The 22,516-nt window shown below is 40.1% G+C and overlaps 1 protein-coding gene across 1 annotated transcript in view; it reads left to right on the plus strand.

Annotated features, from left to right (window-relative positions):
* Positions 1-6,208: 6,208 nt before the first annotated feature.
* Positions 6,209-22,516, plus strand: part of LOC141058157 (4-galactosyl-N-acetylglucosaminide 3-alpha-L-fucosyltransferase FUT6-like) — a 73,934-nt gene continuing 57,626 nt past the window's right edge. The window contains exon 1 of the mRNA XM_073554302.1: positions 6,209-6,319. The gene's annotated coding sequence lies outside the window, so the exon portion shown is untranslated. The remainder of the gene's footprint in view (positions 6,320-22,516) is intronic.

The raw sequence follows: 22,516 nt of genomic DNA on the forward strand, positions 1-22,516 counted from the left end.
GAATTTGGAGCCAAAAACGACATCTAACACAAGACAAAAAAGAAAGTGACTTACATAAGCACTCCTCCCATGAAAGTTTTTATCCTATTAATATATTGCAGTCATCATATTATATAGCACTGTGTACTTACAATTGCTCATTTTCCCCTTGTACCCAGTTAATTCTTCTCTTTTCCATTGAGTCTGTGACATCACATGATTAAAAATTGGCTAGCTGAATTCTTCTAAACTTTATGTAGAAACAGGAGGACAATTTTCTTTCTGTGATTCACTGCACAAGTCTATAGCATATGGCAGGGGGAGGAGGGAGCAGCTGGGAACCAGGAGTTGAAGAGGTGAATAATAAATGGAGGGACAAGAGACATCCTTTTTCTACACAAAGCAGTGAAAATAGAATAATTAGGTAGAAAGGCAAGATGAGCAATTGTCAGTATGCATATAATTAGATACATAGTCTGCATATTGTTTCAAACTGTCTTTATACTCAATAATTTTTACAGTATGGAAATGGGGCAAGGATAATCCAGAGATAAGGAAATCCAGCTGTTTTTTGGATACAAATTGTTCTGCCCTCTGAATATAGGGCATATATGTTTGTATTATGTGCTGGTTTAGTTATAGCACCATCTAGTGGTGGCTGAGTTTATAGCTGTGTCTTTAATAGCATTTATAGCCTGTGCTGTTATGAACGAGTCACCGTAGGAGGCAGACACAAAAATAGAAGCTACGTCCAGAAAACCAGAGAAGTTGGCAACTATCAGATTGCAGACCCCTGAACCTATCAACACAACTAGCAGTAGCTGTGGGGGGTTCCTACGGTGCCCTAGACCCCTCGATCACAGCCGGAGAGCTAAATAGCCTAAAGACAGAAAAGGAAATCTAAACTGCCCCAGAGCAGACCCCAAAGTAAAAGGCAGCCCCCAACATATAATGACGGTGAAGCAAGATGAAAAAAACACTCACACAGATAGAAAGATAGGCTGAGCAAATGATGGGGCACAAGCTAACTAAACAGAACAGGAAAGGAAGGTTGCTGTCTGCAATCTGCCAAAACCCTATCAAAGACATAAGCCAACAAGCTGATATGGAAAAAGACCCTGAAGCAGCTAGGCTTCAAAAACTAAATCAGCACTCAGGTATTTTCAGAAGACAGAGCTAAAGGAATTCAGCTCACCCCAGCAGGGAATGGCAGAAATCCAGAAAAACAAAGCAAAACAAAGTCAAAGCACAAATGCAAAAAGCCGAGCAGAAAACTTAGCTTTAGAAGAGCAGGAATTCAAACTGGTCTCCAAGGATCCCACAGAGAAATCACCCGCAGGGCAGAAGGGCGTTGGCAGCCTTATATCCAGTCAGTAACTCCACTCAGCCAGTCATTATCATTAGGCTCAGGTGTTTGATAATCAGGCTCACTACCTTTCTTTACTAGAAGAGGGAGTTCATCGGGCCTCAGTAGTGAAGGGGAAAATGAACTCACAACACTGTGCCTTTAATAGCAGACAGAGTGTTGCATTGTGAGATTGAAGCAATGTATTCTGGGAAGATGCCATTTTCTTCTGTGTATTTCATGGGACACACGTGTTTATTTGTCCTCCTGTAACTCCCCTACTTGAGTTCGTTATCCTGGTAAAGCATATCTGGTAAGATTAATATCTTTCTTGCAATGCAGTGTTGTACAGAGATGTTATTAACTGTATAGCAGCCAGTGCACAGTAGATGTAATTAGTAACCTGTGTATTTCATGTAAAGTTTGAATCACACTGTATACTTCCTGTTATTGTAGTGTTAGCTGTGTGATCAATTGCCCAATACTTACTCATGTCGTTGATATTCTTTATAGTTTTACCACATGTTCTATACCTGTTCACCAATAAACAAGTTAGACTACAGAGAACAGGCTGCTTATTTTGGAAGATAGAAAGTGGTTTATGCTGTATGCTAGATTGCACACCGTGTCAACATGTATGAAGGCAGAATACAAATTTAAAAAAAAAAATATATTGGTAGAATTGAATAAAAACAGAACATTCCCAGTACTACAGTACAGAGTTAGCTATATAAACATTAAAAATGTACAGCTCTGGCGAAAATTAAGAGACCACTGCAAAATTTTCAGTTTGTCTGATTTTTCTGTTTATAGCTATATTTTTGAGTAAAATGTAAATTGCGCTTTTATTCTATAAACTACAGACAACATGTCTTCGAATTTCCAAGCACTAAATTTTGTATTTATTTTCAGAAAATGAGAAAATAATGGTCAAAATAGCAAAAAACTGCAGTGCTTTCAGACCCCAAATAATGCTAAGAAAACAAGTTCATAATCATTTAGAAACTACAATACTAACTTAACTCAGGAAGAGTTCAGAAATCAATATTTTGTGGAATAACCATGTTTTTTAATCACAGCTTTCACGCGTTTTGGCATGCTTTCCACCAGTCTTTCACACTGCTTTTGGGTGACCTTATGCCACTCCTGGTACAAAAATGTAAGCAGTTCTCTGTTTGATGGCTTGTTACTGTCCATCTTCCTCTTGATTACATTCCAGAGGTTTTCAATGGGGTTCAGGTCTGGAGATTAGGTTGGCCATGACAGGGATTTGATGTGGTGGTCCTTCATCCACACATTGATTGACCTAGCTGTGTGGCATGGTGCATTGTCATGCTGGAAAAACCAGTCCTCAGAGTTGGGGAACATTGCCTGAGCAGAAGGAATCAACTGTTTTTCCAGGATAAACTTGTATGCGGCTTGATTAATACTGTTAAGGGGAAAATATATGGCATATGAATATATACAAGAATCAAAACTGTACCACTGTATAAATGCTTTGCTGAGTATTGGGATCATGTTGCTTTAAGATACTTCAGATTTTCTGAGAATTGTTTTCTGTATTGTATAACCCACTTAGGCTTCATGCAATACTGGGTGGACTGGGTGGACTAGGGTGGATCGGGCTAGAAGACAATAATTATGTACATAATGATTATGTAGCGATATGGGAACATATGAGATCCCACGAGATCAATACTAATTTACTATTTGGGGTAAACAGTAATTTGGAAATGCACCCATGATGTAACACAATGATTTCTGTTATAAAAACTGTACACCTTGGATTAAAGATAGAGAAGAATCATATTGACATGATACACCTTGTCTTGTGTATTCTTTTCTCCGTGCACGTAAAATCTCTGCCAGAGATCCAATTCGGCCACAGACAATTAAGACGGGCCACACCCTAGTGTGGCAGAATCCTCAGAATCAACAATACGTCCTTCGCAACAATTAACCTGCCCAATTCCAGCCTGGCTGAAGAATTCCCAGATCATCACTGATCCTCCACCAAATTTCACAGTGGGTTTAAGACACTCTGCCTTGTACAACTATCCAGGTCTCCGTCTAACCATTAGAAGACCAGGTGTTGGGAAAAGCTGAAAATTAGACTTATCAGAGAAGATTACCTTACTTCAGTCCTCTATGGTCCAATCCATATGGTCTTTGGCAAACTTCAGCCTGGCTCTCCTTTGCTTCTCATTGATGAAAGGCTTTTTTTCTAGCTTTACTTGATTTGAGCTCTGCCTCTAGGAGCCTGTTACCAACTGTTTTTGCTGTGCACTTCACCCCAGCTGCCATTTGCCATTCCTTGACATTCGAATAAGATGACGGTCATCCCAGTCAGTGGAGAGTCGTTTTCGCCCTCTGCCGGTCTCTAGCTTTGTTGTCCCCAATGGCCTCTGCTTGACCTCATTGTAATGGACTGCCGTCTTAGAAATTTTAAGGATGGAGGCAACATGATGCTCACTGTATTCCTCTGCTAGTAAAGCCAGAATTGAGCCCTTCTTTTCCTCACTCAAGACTTTTCATTTCAACTCCTTTGGCATGGTTGCAAGTTATTTTTTCATTCCTATTGCTTTTGGGATATTACTAGCACTTGTTTTGCCATCAGCTTGTCCTATTGCAAGAGGATTGTGAACACCACAACAGGGTTTTTTATTTTTTCCTTCATTAAATAAGATTTGGTTCAGGTCATCACCTAATCAGAAGCACATTAAGTAGAATGAGGTGTCCTCTCATTGGAATTCAATTGACACTGGAATGGAATGGTTGTCAGACATGTAGAGATGCTGATTTGTTATGGATGAGTCACCGAAGGAGGAAAAAACAAAAATAATAGCTAAGTCCAGAAAACCAGAGAAGTTGGGAGCTATCGGATTGCAGACCCCATAACCTATCCAAAAATGAACCAACAGACTGATAGGAAAAACAGGCCCTGAAGTCGCTAGGCTTCAAAAAGACTATATCAGCACTCAGGTATATTCTGAAGACAGAGCCAGAGATCAACAGATCAGACACAAAAATGGAATTCAGCTCACCCCCGGCCGGGGATGGCTGAACTCCAAAAAACAAGGCAAACAAAACCAGAAGTAAAGTGTACAAAAGGCAGAGCAAAACTTAGCTTTGAGAAGCAGAAATCAGACCGGTCTCCAAGAATCCAGCAGGAAAATCACCGGCTGCCTTATATCCAGTCATCAATTCCTGTGACCCAGTCATCAGCTACCTGCTCAGCTGTTTGGTAATCAGCCTCACTACCTTCCTTCGCCAGAAGAGAGAGTTCATTAGACCTCACTGGTGAAGGGAAAAATGAACTCACAACACTGATTTTTATAAAACTGTGCAGTGGTCTCTTAATTTTTGACAGAGCTGTATATACCTGTGAGAGCTCGCACAGATATACAGTATATAAATACAGCTCTGGCAAAAATTAAGAGACCACCACATCAAAACCCTGTCATGGGGAGCCCATTCTCCAGACCTGAACCCCATTGAAAACCTCTGGAATGTAATCAAGAGGATGATGGATAGTCACAAGCCATCAAACAAAGAAGATCTGCTTACATTTTTGCACCAGAAGCTGTGTGAAAGACTGGTGGAAAGCATGCCAAGACGCATGAAAGCTGTGATTAAAAATCACGGTTATTCCACAAAATATTGATTTCTGAACTGTTCTTGAGTTAAAACATTAGTATTGTTGTTTCTAAATGATTATGAACTTGTTTTCTTTGCAATATTTGAGGTCTGAAAGCACTGTTTTTTGTTTTTTCTTACATTTTGACCATTTCTCCTTTTCAGAAAAAAATAAATAAATGTATTGCTTGGAAATTCGGAGACATGTTGTCAGACGCTTGTAGACTAAAAGAACAATCTACATTTTACTCAAAAATAAAAAAATCAGACAAACTGAACATTTGGAAGTGGTCTCTTAATTTTTGCCAGAGCTGTATATATGTATGTATATATGCAGTATATACAGTGTGTGTGTGAGTGTGTGTGTATATATATATATATATATACACACAAAGTATATATATATAATTTTTTTTCTTCTTTTCTACTATACTGAGTGTTTGTTTTTTATTTAATTCTGCAGCTAATAAAAAACAATTTTTTTATCCAAAAATGGCTGGATATCCCTACCATTTCATACTTCTAGCACAGAGCAAGAGTGTTTTTTTCCATCCGAGATGAGGATTCGCTGGCTACTTCATCGTGGGTGAGATGGATCGCACTCTCTTATTTGTCGACACATTCAATTTTAAGGTGTGCTTCCATAAACAGAAGTTCAACACTAAGTATAAAAGACTGTCTACCAAAGAATGATTGATATGCATTTTTCAATTATTTAACTAAAGGCCAGATATGGAAGGGATTTACAGGAACCTGTTAAAATTTCAACTTTTCTCTTAAACTGATTTAGAATAAAGAATAAAGTTTGCAAACGACTTACGTACTTTTAACATTTTGGCCTCCATGGGTCCATGTCACTTTACCACGACATCCATCGCTATTGGCACCACCACATCTTTGCGTTAAAATCCATAAACTAAAGCAGTTGTTATGTTGGACTGATATCTTTGCTGTTCAGGACCGTCATACCAGCTACTGAAAGCAATAATGACACATCTTCTCCGGTAGACATTGAAGTATTGGAGTTATCTGTATTATTACAACAAAAATATCATAATTCACTGACGTACATAAAAGTTAAATGACATTTTCATCGTTGCTACATTTAAAATGATTCAGATCCACTCCTTTTATAATCACAGTGCAATTACTAAGAGAGTAGTGACACCAGTTAATGATGGGGTGAATTATAATGCATTTGTGTAAAACTCTCCAACCAATGTCACTATGTGCTAGTAGGCTTGGCTTGAAAGGCTAAACAGCTTTTATCCAAGAGTTTCCTCCTTTAGGTCCTGCTGAGTTAGTTTCCTCTTGATTACCTGTTTCACTATTCACACAGCTCCAGAGTCTGTCATACAGGTATGTGCTCCTCTTATTAAAAACTGTATAGATAATCACAATTTATCAATAATCCCAAATCAATGGGATTTCCAAGCACTTCAGTATTTAACTAAATTTATTTATTTCACTTTTTTTATTGGATTCTTTTGTATATTAACAATTTTATATAATAAAATATTAATATTGCTAACGACAAAAACTATAAACTAACTATAACTCATTCTTTGCTTGAAAAACGTTAAAATGTTGCATACGACTAGGAAAATAAACACTTTTTTACTTTTGCACCAAATTTGGAGCGCTTCGGGAAGTCTATTTTTATGGATTATTTACAATTTTATACCTTTTGATAATAGTTATAACGTTACATGTGATCAGGATCTTCTGGTATCTCGATCTGTGTTTGGTATTGGATTTCAAATCAATAAAATTATAATTTTTCCCATATAAAGGAAAAAGTACACATTAAGAATAATTACAATATTGTGGTATTTTAAATTTAAATGATAGTCCTAGAGCGTTATAATGTTTAAAAAAGTATTTATATTTTCAAGTTTTAATTAAATATGAATTTAATTGTGAAATAATGTTAACATAATTTTTTTTTAAATCTGTTTTGTTAAAAATCAAGTACACTTACTACCTACCATATCTAGACTTTGTGATGCTTTAGCATCACAGTGACATCTAATAAATGCTCAGAGTACTGTAATTCTAATTAATCTATTTCCGATATATCTGACAAAGAAGTTCTATAGCCGAGCCCTATGACAGAGAGAATATGAGACTATAGAAAATGATTGTTTTACTTGTTTGCCTCGTCAACGTAAAACCACTACACTCTAAGGAACCTGCCCAACTTTTTCAAGTCTTAGGATAAGGATAAGTTATTTTAAGTTATTAATAATACCATAACATTTTGGTCTTAATGTTAAAATATATTTTTTTTAGTTGCTATTTTGTATTATCAAGTTATTAATTTGAACAAACATGACATAAGAAAAGAATACATCAAGAACACAGAATAATACCCCAAAGCAACTCCATATGAGAAAGAGATAAAGCGAGATAAAGAGAGAGAAAAAGAGAGAGAAAATGAGAGAGATAAAGAGAAGGGGAGAGAGTGAGAGAGAGAAAGGGAGAGAATGGGAGCTAGAGAGAAATAGAGATAAAGAGAGAATGAGATAAGGAATTAGACAATAAGAAAGAGAAGGGGAGAGAATGAGAGAAATAAAGAGATAGAGAAAGGGAGAGAATGAGAGCAAGAGAGAAATAAAGAGAGATAAAGAGAGAGAAGGGAAGAGAATGAGAGAGAGAAAGAGAAGGGGAGATAATGGGAGAGAAAGAAAAGGGGAGAGAATGAGAGAGAGAGAAAGAAAGAGAAAGAAAGAGAAAGAGAGATAAAAAGATAAAGTGGTAGAGTCTGAGTTAGAGAAAAAGATAGAGAATGAGAGAAAAAGAGAAGGGGAGAGAATGAGAGAGATATATAGAGATGAAGAGAGATAAAGAGATAGAGAGATAGAGATACAAAGAATATGAGGGAGAATGAGAAATAAAGAGAAAGAGAAAGAAATAAAGAAAGACAGAGAGAAAGAAAGCTATAGACAGAGAATGAGAGAGTCAGAGAGAGATAGAACATTTATTGAGAAACAGTCAATAATGTTCTCGTTCTTTTTCTTCCAGAGGTTTTATACCTATAGTGGGGTTTTACATTTATAATAAGAAAACATGAAATAAAACATGAACAGCCAGAATAGACAACAAACTGAGTGCATGACTCATGTCCTGCGCATTGTTCATAACTGCACTGGCATATGAGCACTGCATAGACATGTATGTTACCAGTACCTGGCACCTCTATGAAGCCACCCCCGCCTGTAGGCTGTCATCTGCCAGACTGCTCAGGACACAATGTAATGTGTATGTAACACTCACAGCTCTGCTTTATTTATACTCTGTTGTCTTCCATTGCTGTACATTGCCAGACGTGCGTGTGTCTGTTTTATATCGTGCAATCTTTTTGCTCTTTTTGCTTGCTATTTAATGTTTTTCTGATGTTATGTATTGTTATTATAAAACGTATAACAGGAATGTACAAATAATTTTGCTACAATTAATTTGAAATAGGAGGCAAGAATTCACATAAAAAAGTCAGAAATATACAAGTCATGTAAATTGTCATCATGGAAGACAACAAGCAGATTAACCCAACTGTAGGGACATTTGAGCTTACTTGCTTATATTCCTCCAGACAGAAAAATGCATTACTTTTCATAGCTGCTGTGCTCGTATTTACTTTATTGGGATTAAAACTAAAGTACTAAAAGGAATGTGGGTGTCATGTCTCCTTTAAAGAGCTGATCAGCAGTGGTTCCAAGAGTCCCAGACCCTATCAGCATAGATTGTAAACTTGCAGCAGGGCCCTCATTCCTCTTGGTATCTGTTTTGATATATATGTCTATTGTTATGCTGTAATGTCTATTGTCTGTACATTTCCCCTCTGAAATGTAAAGTGCTGCGGAATATGTCGGCTCTATAGAAATAACATTATTATTATTATGTTTGCAATATGCATACTCCTGGACACATTCCAACTAGATGGTTATAGCATCGCTCAATGCAAATGTATTGAGCAAGACTGGAAACAGTCTAGTCGGAATGTGGCCAGGACTATGCATACTTGCGGTAACATGAAAACCCACTCCTAGAGCAGGTGCCAGAGAATACTGTGTACGTAAGATGTGAGGATTCACAAGTCTGCAGTCACATAGAGTGACGCCTTTGAGAAACTGCAACTCTTTGGCAGTGAATTTGCTACCATTTTGTGGAAAAAAAACCCACCACACAATCACCTTTTGTGCAAATGTCCATAGGATAGATTTATATATGTGTTCTCTTGATTACCATTTTGACCCTTGTTCCCATAACCAAGGAAAGGAAAAAAACAGCTCATCTAAATATATCTTTACACCATTAACAGCATGCCTCTGTGACTACCTGCGCTATCATTCATTTCCTTGGCAGACCTCAGTGGATGCTGCTGGTCCGCTAGATCTATGTTTAAGCAAAACCAAAGGAAAAAACAATGTGTGTATATACCCTAATGAAAATAAATAAGTAAAAAAGCAAGTGCATTAAATATCATAGGGTACTTGGTAAACACTATTTTGATCAAAAAAGTATAAAGCTGTCCCACCACGGCAAGGTGTACCCATTTGAGACAGCAACTACACTAACGGTTAAAACCTACCTAGTGTGAATAGTGGCAGAGTCTCTGGGTCCCAAACGGACACCCAGCTTCAGAGGGATCTATGTTTAGTTGTAAGATTTTGTCCAGAGGAAGAGGTCCTGCATGACCTCGAAACGCATTGACTATTAACCTGTTTTGAAATAAAGCTTTGAAGACTATCGTCTGCCATCCATCTTTATCAGCAGCACAGATTTGGACACATACACCATTATCCTCTGTCTTTGGACCCGTGTCCTGCAGCAGCTGATCCAGGATTTTCACATGTTACTTAGTTGCAACAAAACAAGGTTAGCGTACCTCTCCCTGGTGCACCCCATGTTTTTAACTAGTTAAGACCCTATTTGTGCTTTTTTTTGGGTCTCCAGATTTTCTACTTCTATTCTCAGGGATAGTAACACTCACATGGATGGGTAAATACAGTGGGGAAAAAAGTATTTAGTCAGCCATCAATTATGCAAGTTCTCCCACTTAAAAAGATGAGGGAGGCCTGTAATTGACATCATAGGTAGACCACAACTATGAGAAAACAAATCCAGAAAATCACCTTGTCTGATTTGGCAAGATTTATTTTTCAAATTATGGTGGAAAATAAGTATTTGGTCATTAACAAAAGTTCATCTCACTATTTTGCTATATATCCTTTGTTGGCAATGACAGAGGTCAAATGTTTTCTCTAAGTCTTCACAAGGTTGGTACACATTGTTTGTGGTATTTTGGCCCATTCCTCCATGCAGATCTCCTCTAGAGCAGTGATTATTTGGGCCTGTCACTGGGCAACATGGATTTTCAACTCCTTCTAAAGGTTTTCTATGGGGTTTAGATCTGGAGACTGGCTAGGCCACTCCAGGACCTTCATATGCTTCTTACAAAGCCACTCCTTCGTTGCCCTGTCAGTGTGCTTGGGATCATTATCGTGCTGAAAGACCCATCCACGTTTCATCTTCAATGCCCTTGCTGATGGCCGGAGGTTTGCACTTAAAATCTCACGATACATGACCCCATTCATTCTTTCATGTACACGGATCAGTCGTCCTGGTCCCTTTGCAGAGAAACAGCCCCAAAGCATAATGTTGCCACCCCCATGCTTCACAGTAGGCATGGTGTTCTTTGGATGCAACTCAGCATTCTGTCTGCTCCAAACATGATGAGTTTTGCTTCTTCCAAACAATTCTACTTTGGTTTCATCAGACCATATGACATTCTCCCAATACTTTTCTGGATAATCCAAATGCTCTACAGCGAACTTCAGATGGGCCTGGACATGTACTGACTTAAGCAGAGGGACATGTCTGGCACTGCAGGATCTGAGTCCCTGGTGGCATAGTGTGTTACTGATGACAGCCTTTGTTACAGTGGTCCCAGCTCTATACAGGTCATTCACTAGGTCCCCCCGTGTGGTTCTGGGATTTTTGCTCACCGTTCTTGTGATCATTTTGACCCCACAGGGTGAGATCTTGCGTGAAGCTCCAGATCGATGGAGGTTGTCAGTGGTCTTGTATGTTTTCCATTTTCTTATTAATGATCCCACATTTGATTTCATCACACCAAGCTGCTTGCCAATTGCAGATTCAGTCTTTCCAGCCTGGTGCAGGGCTACAATTTTGTTTCTGGTGTCCTTTGACAGCTCTTTGGTCTTCACCATAGTGGAGTTTGGAGTGTGACTGTTTAAGGTTGTGGACAGGTGTCTTTTATACTGATAAGTTAAAACAGGTGCCATTACTGCAGGTAATGAATGGAGGACAGAGGAGCCTCTTAAAGAAGAAGTTACAGGTCTGTGAGAGCCAGAAATCTTGCATGATTTTAGATGATCAAATACTTAATTTCCACCATAATTTGAAAAATAAATCTTGCCAAATCAGACAAGGTCATTTTCTGGATCAGACAAGGTCATTTTGACTCAAATAGTTGTGGTCTACCTATGATGTCAATTACAGGCCGCTCTCATCTTTTTAAGTGGGAGAACTTGCACAGTTGGTGGCTGACTAAAATACTTTCTTCCCCACTGTATAGTCTTAAGGCCCTTTTACATTTAGCGATGCACCAGCGATCCGACCAGCGATCCGACCCGGTCAGGATCGCTGGTGCATCGCTAAATGATCGCTAGTGAGCTTTCATACAGAAAGATCTCACAGCGATGCAGCAGCGACGCAGCGCACGATACTCACCTTTCACACACAGCGATCCTGACGTCCTCCCGCCCGCCTCCACGCGTCGCTCGTCGTCACAGCAGGAAGTCTCAGCAGGAAGCGCCCGACGAGAAATGGAGCCGGACATTCTCGCGCGATCAGCGATGGACAGCGGGGGAGCCGGTCGCTGGTAAGTATCACACATAGCGATATCGCTAGCAATATCGCTATAACGTCACAAAACCAGTGACGTTTTAGCGATATTGCTAGCGATATCGCTTAGTGTAAAACCCCCTTTAGATTGTGAGTCCCTCTGGGGACAGAGACGGATGTGGAAAATGGCAACTTATGTATGACACTGAAGGACATGTTAGTGTTTTAGTGCCAATGTATTAAAAAACAAACTTTTTCTACAGCTTTAAAAGTTACCACATCATGTTTTGTTTTACATATATCACTAAAGCAATATCATAAAGCATTATATATATGTTCACATGAGCTGGATATTTCACAGCAGGTGACAATGTCATCAGTCAGAGCAATGGCATTTCTGCTAGGTGATATGTCACATGAATATATACATTGCTGGAAGTGATTCTCTAAATACACTTCTCCTTCTTTCCCTGCACCAGAGACACATACTGTACACACCATACACCCGACATGTATTATTCTGATGTCTTTTAAAACTTACTAGTTCTCTTCATTCTTTTCTTTCTCCGATCAAAACAACAGATGCCAGCAGAAGTTTTCATTTTACGCGTGTCAACACCCCAGCCTCTCACTTCGGCCTCTTTCACACATCAGTATTTTTGATCAGTATTTCATCAGTATTTGTATGCCAAAACCAGGAATGTCTCCAAAACAAAGAACAGACATCAGTCTTTCAATTATATTTTTGTCTTGGTAAGTTCCATTCCTGGCTTTGGCATACAAACACTGATGCAAAATACTGACCAAATACTGACGTGTGAATGAACCTTTCAGGCAGCCTTCCATAGGTGTGCAAGATGTGAGAGCTTTTATGGCTTAATAAAAAAAGGAAAAATATAATCACTGAAAATCTAAATCTATCAGAGGCATCAAATCAGGATAAAGATTTAATTTGAACATTTATAGGACTTGCCCACATTATTTTTTAGTTCATTTTTTGTATTTTTCTTGAGACTACCTTTCACCTCCAATTATTATTATTATTTTGAACATGTGTTAAAAAGGTTTGTCTCCATATTAATAAGCAAAATGGCAAAGCACTTGTAAAAATTATCGACTTTGCAATTTTATTCTTATTAAAAATCCCCCTCGTTCAGAAGAAAGAAAGGATTTTTACATTTATTGTTTAATGCCCGTCATTTAGTTACCTTTAGGCCGGGGTCACACTGGCGAGGAATACGGACGAGTGAGAGGCGTTAAAAGCACGCATTACACACAGACAAATTATTCTCTATGGGTTTGCTCCCAACAGCCGTATAATTCTCGGGCGTATTCTACGGTCCGTGCCAATCGCAGCATGCTACAATTGTCAGCGTACTACGCCCGTAATACACCAATGCAAGTCTATGGGTGCGCAAAAAATACGGATTACACACGGACCACACGTGTGACTTGCGAGAAAAACGCAGGTCTTTTGGCTGGTGACAGGAAATGGCCCAATCCATCATCAGGAAGCCTAGACATGCAAATCACCTCAAATAGCGCTCCAGACATCCAGGAAGTACGCCTCCACGGAGTACAGCAGCATCATGGTGCCATATTTCCTAAATGTGGAGATGCTCATTGTACTGGTACAGGAGCGGCCAGAACTATGGGACCAACGGGATGCCAATTATACAAACCGGGCAAGAAAGGAGGCGTCATGGAGGCGCATATGTCGCCAGATGTTCCATGACTTTGGTGATCGGCCACGTGAGGAGCAGCAGAAACTGAGTAAGTACAAGGCCCAAAAATGATTAAAATTACCTCACAACCAAAAATGCATACAGATTCTGCCCCCCTCCCCTTCCTGTGCTTCTACTTTTTTCCTCATGAGGCGGGTAGATTTTGATGTGACACATAGTTTCACACTGCCATAATTTTGCCCAGGCCACAAGCTCCTCATCCTCTTAGCCAACCAAGTTATTAAGTGTAGTTACTTGATACATGAACTATTCAGACCCTGTGTATCTGGCCTGGATGGGCCAATTAGATATGCCACCCTGGCTAGAAAGCACACCCCAGAAGGCCACATGCCTAGACTACTGGTAGAAAATGTGACCGATCAAATATGTGAACTTGATAATATTTCCTGTCACATTGCAGTGGGAGATGTTATGAAACGCTGGCGCAGCATCCGGGATCAGTACCGGCGGGAAAGTCAGCAGCGGTCCAGGAGTGGGGATGCGGGCTATGTAAAAAGAAAATACGTATATTATGACCACCTCTCCTTCCTCGCCCCAATTATGGATCTGAGACCGTAAGTAGATACCTCACACCACATTGCACCCATACTTTACAGGGCCAAAAATATTGATGCATTTTTGGCTCTGTTCTATTTCATAACAGAACTCAATCCAACCTTACGGATCGAGAAACGGGCTCAGAGACAGAGGCCATAATTGATCCTGTAGGGGAAGAGGTGGCTGGCCCATCTTCTCCCCCAACAAGAAGCATGGGTGAAGAGTCATCACACGAGAACCCATTGCCTGCCCAACAAACACCACCACCAGGACCGTCTGCTGCTGGCCCATCACCCATACTGGAGGAGCAGGGCAACATGAGCAGCAGCCCAACTGTCCAGATCCGGGGCTCCCCACAGGCTGTTGTAACATCCCGGCGAGGACGAAGAAGGCGGCAGATGGCTGTCCAAGATACCAGGACCAATGTGGACACTGGGGTCCTAAATTACCTATCTAGAGTCAATGCAGATGATGGGAAGGAGGCATACTAACGTAGCCTTACCCTTTATCTCCGTGCCCTTTCCCGTGAGGTGAGGCTCCGTATTTGAGGATATTTTCAGATCCTGCTTGATGCAAGCACACACCCCAATACCCCATATGAGCTTTTTGAATATCTGGAGAGGTGGCAGCTTTCCCCCAGAAATCTTATGCGCATGAGACCACCCACACAGATGCTTGCTCAAGCAGGGTCTGAACATCCTCAAATACGTGGCCCTACACCTCACCCCCATCCTCCCCCTACCCAACCTTCCCTACAGCAGCAACATATGTCTGCCTCTAGCCAACCCCACTAATATGGCCACTTTTTCCCACCCAGTGTTGGAGGCTGGTCCCAACCTGGTTGGGGACGACATGGCTATATTGGTGGGTATGAGACACGGGCCTACCCTCCCCAACAAGAAGCCCCTCAGCAGTATTACTCTGGCCTCTACCCCCAACAATCACAGGAGGAAGGTCAGTACCAACATCATGGGCAACAGTATGCCCCCACACAGGGCGATGCTGCTCAAAATAGTCAGCAGCAACCACAGGCTGCTCTTCCGCCTTCTCCTTCCCCAACATTCCACAATTTATAAGTGGCTACAAACATGCAAATTGTTGATGCATACTGTACATCAGTGTCCATAAGCGGACTGATGGCAGGAGATGTCCAGTGTGTTACAACTGGTGCTAAAAATCACAATCCTAAGTAAAAAAGAGGTGCTCTACATCATCAAAATGATGTAAAAACTATAAAACGAACATTTATTATGTAGGTTTTCAAAGCATATTAATAAACCACCATGACAGGCAAGGCTACCTTACGCGTTTCTGAGACATATTACATGCCTGTAAGAAATACAATATGTCACCGCGCTATACTGGTAAAGTCAAAGTATCAAAATAGACTACTCACTTGATAATACATAGAAAAGGCGTGCTGTCCATATAAAATTCGTAAATTTGTGGGCAGCTAACGTTCTTTCCAAATCAAGGCAAACAGCCTCAAGAACATCACGCTCTCTCTATGTATTATCAAGTGAGTATTGTAATGTGATCCTTTGAGTTTCCCTGTATAGTGCGCTGAAATATTGTCTTTTTTGCAGACATGTAATATGTCTTAGAAACGCGTAAGTAGCCTTGCCTGTCATGGTGGCTTTTTAATATGATTTGAAAACATTCATAATAAATGTTTGTATTATATTTTTTATATCATTTTGATGATGGAGACCTCCTCTTTTTGACTTTGGAATCCAATTGTCTAATGTTGCAATGTTGTTATTGCATTATATCTTTTGTTGGATATGTTTGTAAAGTTTATTTTGCAACAATGTTTAAATCTGCAAAATGGCCAATTTGGCCCATTGCCCAAGTTTTACATAGGGCAAGAATATGTTTGCCTTTAAGAAAAAAAACCCTAAAAAAAGGGCAAAAGTAAAAATTTGTCTACTACACTTTACGTCGTCTCTGTCTCAATTCTCAAAAACCGTATCAACATACGCTTACCAATGCAATTAAACAGTCATAGATTCAGAAGGGCTAGAAATATATATTTGTGGACACACATCAAACCAAAATTTACAACATAGAGACAGCATGCTCTTGCCAAGAAGTTTCCCCCCTCAGGTGCCAGAAAGTAATTAGTGAAAATATCACGCACTTTGAGGCCAGAGAGCGGTCTATGTTGAGGGTTGACAGGTGGTCTCACCCTACGCACATTGTCCGGCCTACGCACAACACCAGCAGAGGAGGAACAATCATATATCCTGGTGAAGTTATGAAGAACCACACAGGCTTTCACTACTTCATAAACATTTTGTTCACTCAGCTGAATGGCAGACTGAAGTACATGCCATATGGCACAAAGAATGCCAAAGGAACACTCCACCAGTCGCCGAGCACGTGATAGGCGCAGTGGCTATTCATCTCTAAGCTCCTCAGTCTGTTCATATAAAGATCATTCATTGTGCAACACCTAAGTAGTGATCTCCGAGGCAGAGGTGATACGCATCCTGAAGGGACTTAAGGTCAAAAAGGCACCTGGCCCTGATGGTGTATCTCCAATGTGTCTGAAAGTATGTGCTACCCAGCTTGCCCCTATACTGACAAATATATACAATGTGTCACTGAAAGAGTGCGTTGTACCTCAGTGTTGGAAAAATTCCACAATTATCCCTGTCCCCAAGAAAGTGGGATCCTCTGAGTTGAACGACTATAGACCAGTAGCACTCACATCTGTAGCTATGAAAGTCTTCGAAAGAATTATGATGTCCCACCTGATAAAATTCACGCAGAAGCTATGGGACCCGCTTCAGTTTGCCTATAAGGAGAATCGTTCGGCAAACGACACTGTCAATCTGGCACTGAAGTACATTTTGGATCATACAGATGAATGGCACTCATATGTCCGGATTCTTTTCATGGACTTTAGCTCAGCGTTCAATACCATTGATCCGAATTTACTTCATAAGAAAATGGTAGCTCTTGGAGTCCCTCTCAACTTATGCTTGTGGATTTATAACTTCCTGACAGCCAGGATACAGAGTGTAAAAGTTGGACCATTCACTTCGAACACCTTGGTCACAAACATCGGGGCACCTCAGGGGTGTGTTTTGTCCCCGTTACTGTTTTCTCTCTATACGAATGATTGCATCTCTTCAGCAGACTCAGTAAAAATCTTGAAATTTGCCGATGATATGACACTGATTGGTCTCATCAGGGGAAATGCTGAAGACTTGTATCGGAGTGAGGTGGAAAGAATATGTGACTGGTGTAAAGCCAATAATCTTGTACTCAACACTAAAAAAACTGCTGAGATGGTTGTGGATTTTAGGAAAGATCAACATGAGATACTTCCAATCTACATCCATGATGAAGTGGTTCTTAGGGTCACAGAGACCAAATTCCTTGGTGTTATCATCTCTCATGATCTTAAATGGGGGAAAAACGTGGATGCTGTTATAAGAAAAGCACAACAGAGGATGTTCTTCCTGTGTCAGCTGAAAAGATATGGTTTGTCTAAGAATCTGCTGATCTTATTCTTTAATGCTGTCATCAGATCTGTGATTTGTTCCTCTCTGATAGTCTGGTATGGGGGAGCCACTGCGCATGACAAACTCCGCTTACAAAGGACTTTCAGAACAGCAGAGAGAATTATAGGCTCCCCCCTGCCTAAAATCCAGGATCTTTATGATAAGAGTATTCGATCCCACGCATTGAAAATTTCATCCGATCCCTCTCACCCGGGACACTCCTCATTCCAACTACTCCCTTCAGGACGTCGCTTCAGAGTCCCCAAATGCAGTACCAACCGCCATATGAACAGCTTCTATCCACTCTCTGTTCAACAATTAAATCGTCATGTGTAGACTATATACTGTATCTGTCTTGTTAGATGTTACTTGTTGTATCTGTTGTTATATATTATGTTGCCTCTTTGCCACAAAGAATTCCTTGTATATATGTAATATGTACTTGGCGATAATAATAAATTTGATTTGATTAAAAATTCTGCGCTTGTGGTCAAGGTTGCGCTGGGGATATGGCCTCATGAAATTGCGTGTAAACTGAAACGCCTCATCTGCCACAAGGACATAAGGGACAGATTCTTGAGTGGAGCCTGGTAGCTGGCGTGGTGGTGGTAGATCCAACTGGTTGGTGCGTAGCCGCCGAGCCATAATGGAAGTATTGAAGACTCTAGAGTCTCCCGTCCTTCCATAGGCCCCAATGTCAACAATTATAAACTTGTATTGAGGGTCAGCCAGAGCCAACAATACAACAGAAAAGTATTGTTTATAGTTGAAGAATTGGGAGCCAGAATTCGGCGGCTTACGCACCCGGATATGTTTGCCATCAAGGGCCCCAATACAATTTGGAAACTGGCATTCCTCCTCAAAGTCTCTTGATATCCTCAACCAGTCTTCCATCCTGGGCTCGGGCATGACCACTTGATGGAGTCTTGTCCAGATTTCACTACATGTTGACCTGAGTATGCAAGAAATGGTAGATCTTCCAATCAGAAACTCATGGTGTAGGGCAGCATAAGACAGGCCAGTGGCCAGGAAGCTGAAGAACAACAGAAAAGGAATATTTTAGAATGCACACATTTACACAACAAACAGGTCCATACATAACAAAGTTTGTAGGATTTCAGAGCAAATAACACACACATCTTTGTTTGCACAATGAGTTAGTGATATTCAGTACATATTACACATAACATTCTGGTCTGTAAGTTGACACATATGTGGACTAAGATGAGGGCATAAAAGTTACTCCAAGAAGCAAAAAATACATACTTTGGCCAACACATCATGAACATAGAGAATATGGTTGTGTAGTACATACCGTATTGTGAGTAGAAGTCGCTCCTCTGCAGATATAGCTTTGCGCAAGGCAAGGTCACAAATGGACAGAATGGAGGCAGCCACCTGTTCCTGAGCCAATAAATAGGGTGCAGGCTATTGATTTAAATAGTGGGCAGGCCTCAAAACCGTTAAATGTCCATTTTGCAAGGCTGCGAGAAAATCTCACCATACGGATTCCATACGGATGCCATACGGATTCCATACGGATCCTGACATGCGCAAAATACGGGACAACACCTTGCTTACGGATGACATATGGAGCACTATTTAGGGGTCATTCATCCGTATTACGCCTGTAAACTACGGACCGTATTTTGCGTTGGTTAGTGTGACCCCGGCCTTAGGCTATATTCCCACTCTATGAGTTGCTGGTGAGTTTTTTACGCTGCTTTTCTTTCCTCGAAAAAATGCAAGTAATTTATTTTACTTAATGGGTGCAGAAAATCTGCAACATCAAAAACCCACCAAAAGCTTATTGTGGGAACGTGGTCGAAGTTCCTGTTCACACGTTCAGTATTTGGTGAGTTTTTTTTACCTCAGTATTTGTAAGCCAGAACAATCAGAGGGAAAGAATAATAGAAACACGTCATCACTTCTGTATTTTTCACCCATTCCTTGTCTTGGCTTGCAAATTCTGAGGTAAAAAACTCACCCAATACTCAGCGTGTGAACGTGGCCTCAAGCACAGGGCCGGCCCGAACGTATAGGCGAACTAGGCGGCCGCCTAGGGCGCCGACCCAAAGGGGGCGCCAGAGAAAAAATAGAAAAAATTATAAAAAATCTTTTCAAAAGGCAAAAAGTTTTAGGGATGGAAAGAAAAGTGTACATATTTAAGGGCAAATATGACGCAAGAGAGGTTGGTTGGGTTGGCAACAATTTCGATAGAATCTGAAGTTGCTAAACAAATTAATCTCGGTGACTTAGTGTCATCCTTTTAAAAAAAAAAGGCAAGGAAACAAAAATTTTAATTATCTATGGTCGTTTTTGTTTTGTGTTATTGATTACTTTGTATATATTTGACCTATACAACTTCTCAGAAGATTAAAGAGTTAGGAGAGAGTTAATTAATCATTGTTGTTGTGGTTTATTTTGCTCCTAAATTTATATACCAAGTTTTCATCTACTGCCAAGAATAGTAGGGGCGCAACAAAATAGTTTCGCCTAGGGCGCCGTAATCTCTCGGGCCGGCCCTGCTCAAGCATATGATTTTTTTCAAACATTTTAAGTATTAGGCCATGTGCACACGTTGAGTATTTGGTCAGTATTATACCTCAGTATTTGCAAGCCAAAACTGGGAGTGGGTAAAAAATACAGCAGTGGTGGCGTGCTGCTTTCATACTTTTCCTCTGACTGTCCCACTCCTAGTTTTGGCTTACAAATACTGAGGTAAAAAATGTACCAAATACTCACCATGTGCATGTGGCCTAATAGAAATTTCGTGTACTCTGTGCTTCTTTTTAACGCAGCATAAATGATGCAGAAATTCTGCAGTCAAAAACTCATCAAAAGCTCATCATGGAAACGTAAACTGAGAAGCCATACCCTCTCTTGTTAGTTCAGCTTTCTTCACAGACAGAAAAGTAATCCTGTCCTCGAAATGGCAGCTGATGGACAAGCGTGTGACCAGAGCAAGGCTATGTTCTCACGTTTCATTTGCAGTGTATTTTTTTTTTGCTTTTTCTATGCAAATTAACCCCTTAACCCCCGGAGCTTTTTTCGGTTTTCTTTTTTCACTCCCCTTCTTCCCAGAGCCATAACTTTTTTATTTTTTTATGTTTGACTTTTTTTACTAGGTTCACTAAATGCTAAAACTGACCTGCCATTATGATTTTCCAGGTCATTACGAGTTCATAGACACCAAATATGTCTAGGTTCTTTTTTTTTATCTAAGTGGTGAAAAAAAATTACAAACTTTGCTAAAAAAAAATAATAAAATGCGCCATTTTCCAAGACCCGTAGCGTCTCCATTTTTCGTGATCTCGGGTTGGGTAAGGGCGTATTTTTTGCATGCCGAGCTGGCGTTTGTAGTGATACCATTTTGATGCAGATATGACCTTTTGATTGCTCATTATTGCATTTTAATGCAATGTAACGGTGACCAAAAAAAGTAATTCTGGCGTTTTGAATTTTTTTCTTGCTACGTCGTTTAGGTTAATCTTTTTTTTCTGCCAGATCAGGCGATTTTGAATGCAGCGATACCAAATATGTGTATGTTTGATTTTATTTTTATTGTTTTATTTTGAGTGGCGCAAAAGGGGGGTGATTTAACCTCTTCAACCCCAAGGGTGGTTTGCACGTTCATGACCGGGCCAATTTTTACAATTCTGACCACTGTACCTTTATGAGGTCATAACTCTGGAACGCTTCCATGGATCCCGGTGATTCTGACATTGTTTTCTCGTGACATATTGTATTTCATGTTAGTGGTAAAATTTCATTCAAATAACTTGCGTTTATTTGTGAGAAAAATGGAAATTTGGAGAAAATTTTGAAAATTTCGCAATTTTCCAACTTTGAATTTTTATGCCCTTAAATCACAGAGATACGGCACACAATAAACTTGATAACTAACATTTCCCACATGTTTACTTTACATCAGCACAATTTTGGAACCAAAATTTTTTTTTGTTAGGAAGTTATAAGGGTTAAAAGTTGACCAGCGATTTCTCATTTTTACAACACCATTTTATTTTTAGGACCACATCACATTTGAAGCCACTTTGAGGGGTCTATATGATAGAAAATACCCAAAAGTGACACCTTTCTAAAAACTGCACCCCTTAAGGTGCTCAAAACCACATTCAAGAAGTTTATTAACCCTTTAGGTGCGTCACAGGAATTTTTTTGAATATTTAAAAAAAAAATGAACATCTAACTTTTTTTCATAAAAAAAATACTTCAGATTCAATTTTTTTTATTTTACCAAGGGTAACAGGAGAAATTGGACTGCAAAAGTTATTGTGCAATTTGTCATGAGTACGCTGATACCTGATATGTGGGGGGGAACGACTGTTTCGGCGCATGGCAGAGCTCAGAATGGAAGGAGCGCCGTTTGACTTTTTCAATGCAAAATTGGCTGGAATTCAGATTGGACGCCATGTCACGTTTGGAGAGTCCCTGATGTACCTAAACAGTGGAAACCCCCTACAAGTGACCCCATTTTGGAAACTAGACCCCCCAAGGAACTTATCTAGATATGTGGTGAGAACTTTGAACCCACAAGGGCATTACAGAAGTTTATAACGTACAGCGGTACAATTAAAAAATCATATTTTTTCCACTTAAATGATCTTTTCACCCCAATTTTTATTTTCCCAAGGGTAACAGGACCCTAAAAGTTATTGTGCAATTTGTCCTGAGTACGCTGATACCCCACATGTGGGGGTAAACCACTATTTGGGTGCATGGCAGACCTTGGAAGGGAAGCAGCGCCATTTGACGTTTTTGGCTGGAATTGAGATCGGACATCATGTCGCGATTGGAAAACCCCTGATGTACCAAAACAGTGAAAACCCCCCACAAATGACACCATTTTGGAAACTAGACCCCCTAATGAA

This window comes from Dendrobates tinctorius, unplaced genomic scaffold (genome assembly GCF_039654945.1).
Source record: "Dendrobates tinctorius isolate UK_male_01 unplaced genomic scaffold, ASM3965494v1 ptg000211l, whole genome shotgun sequence".
Taxonomy (NCBI): domain Eukaryota; kingdom Metazoa; phylum Chordata; class Amphibia; order Anura; family Dendrobatidae; genus Dendrobates; species Dendrobates tinctorius.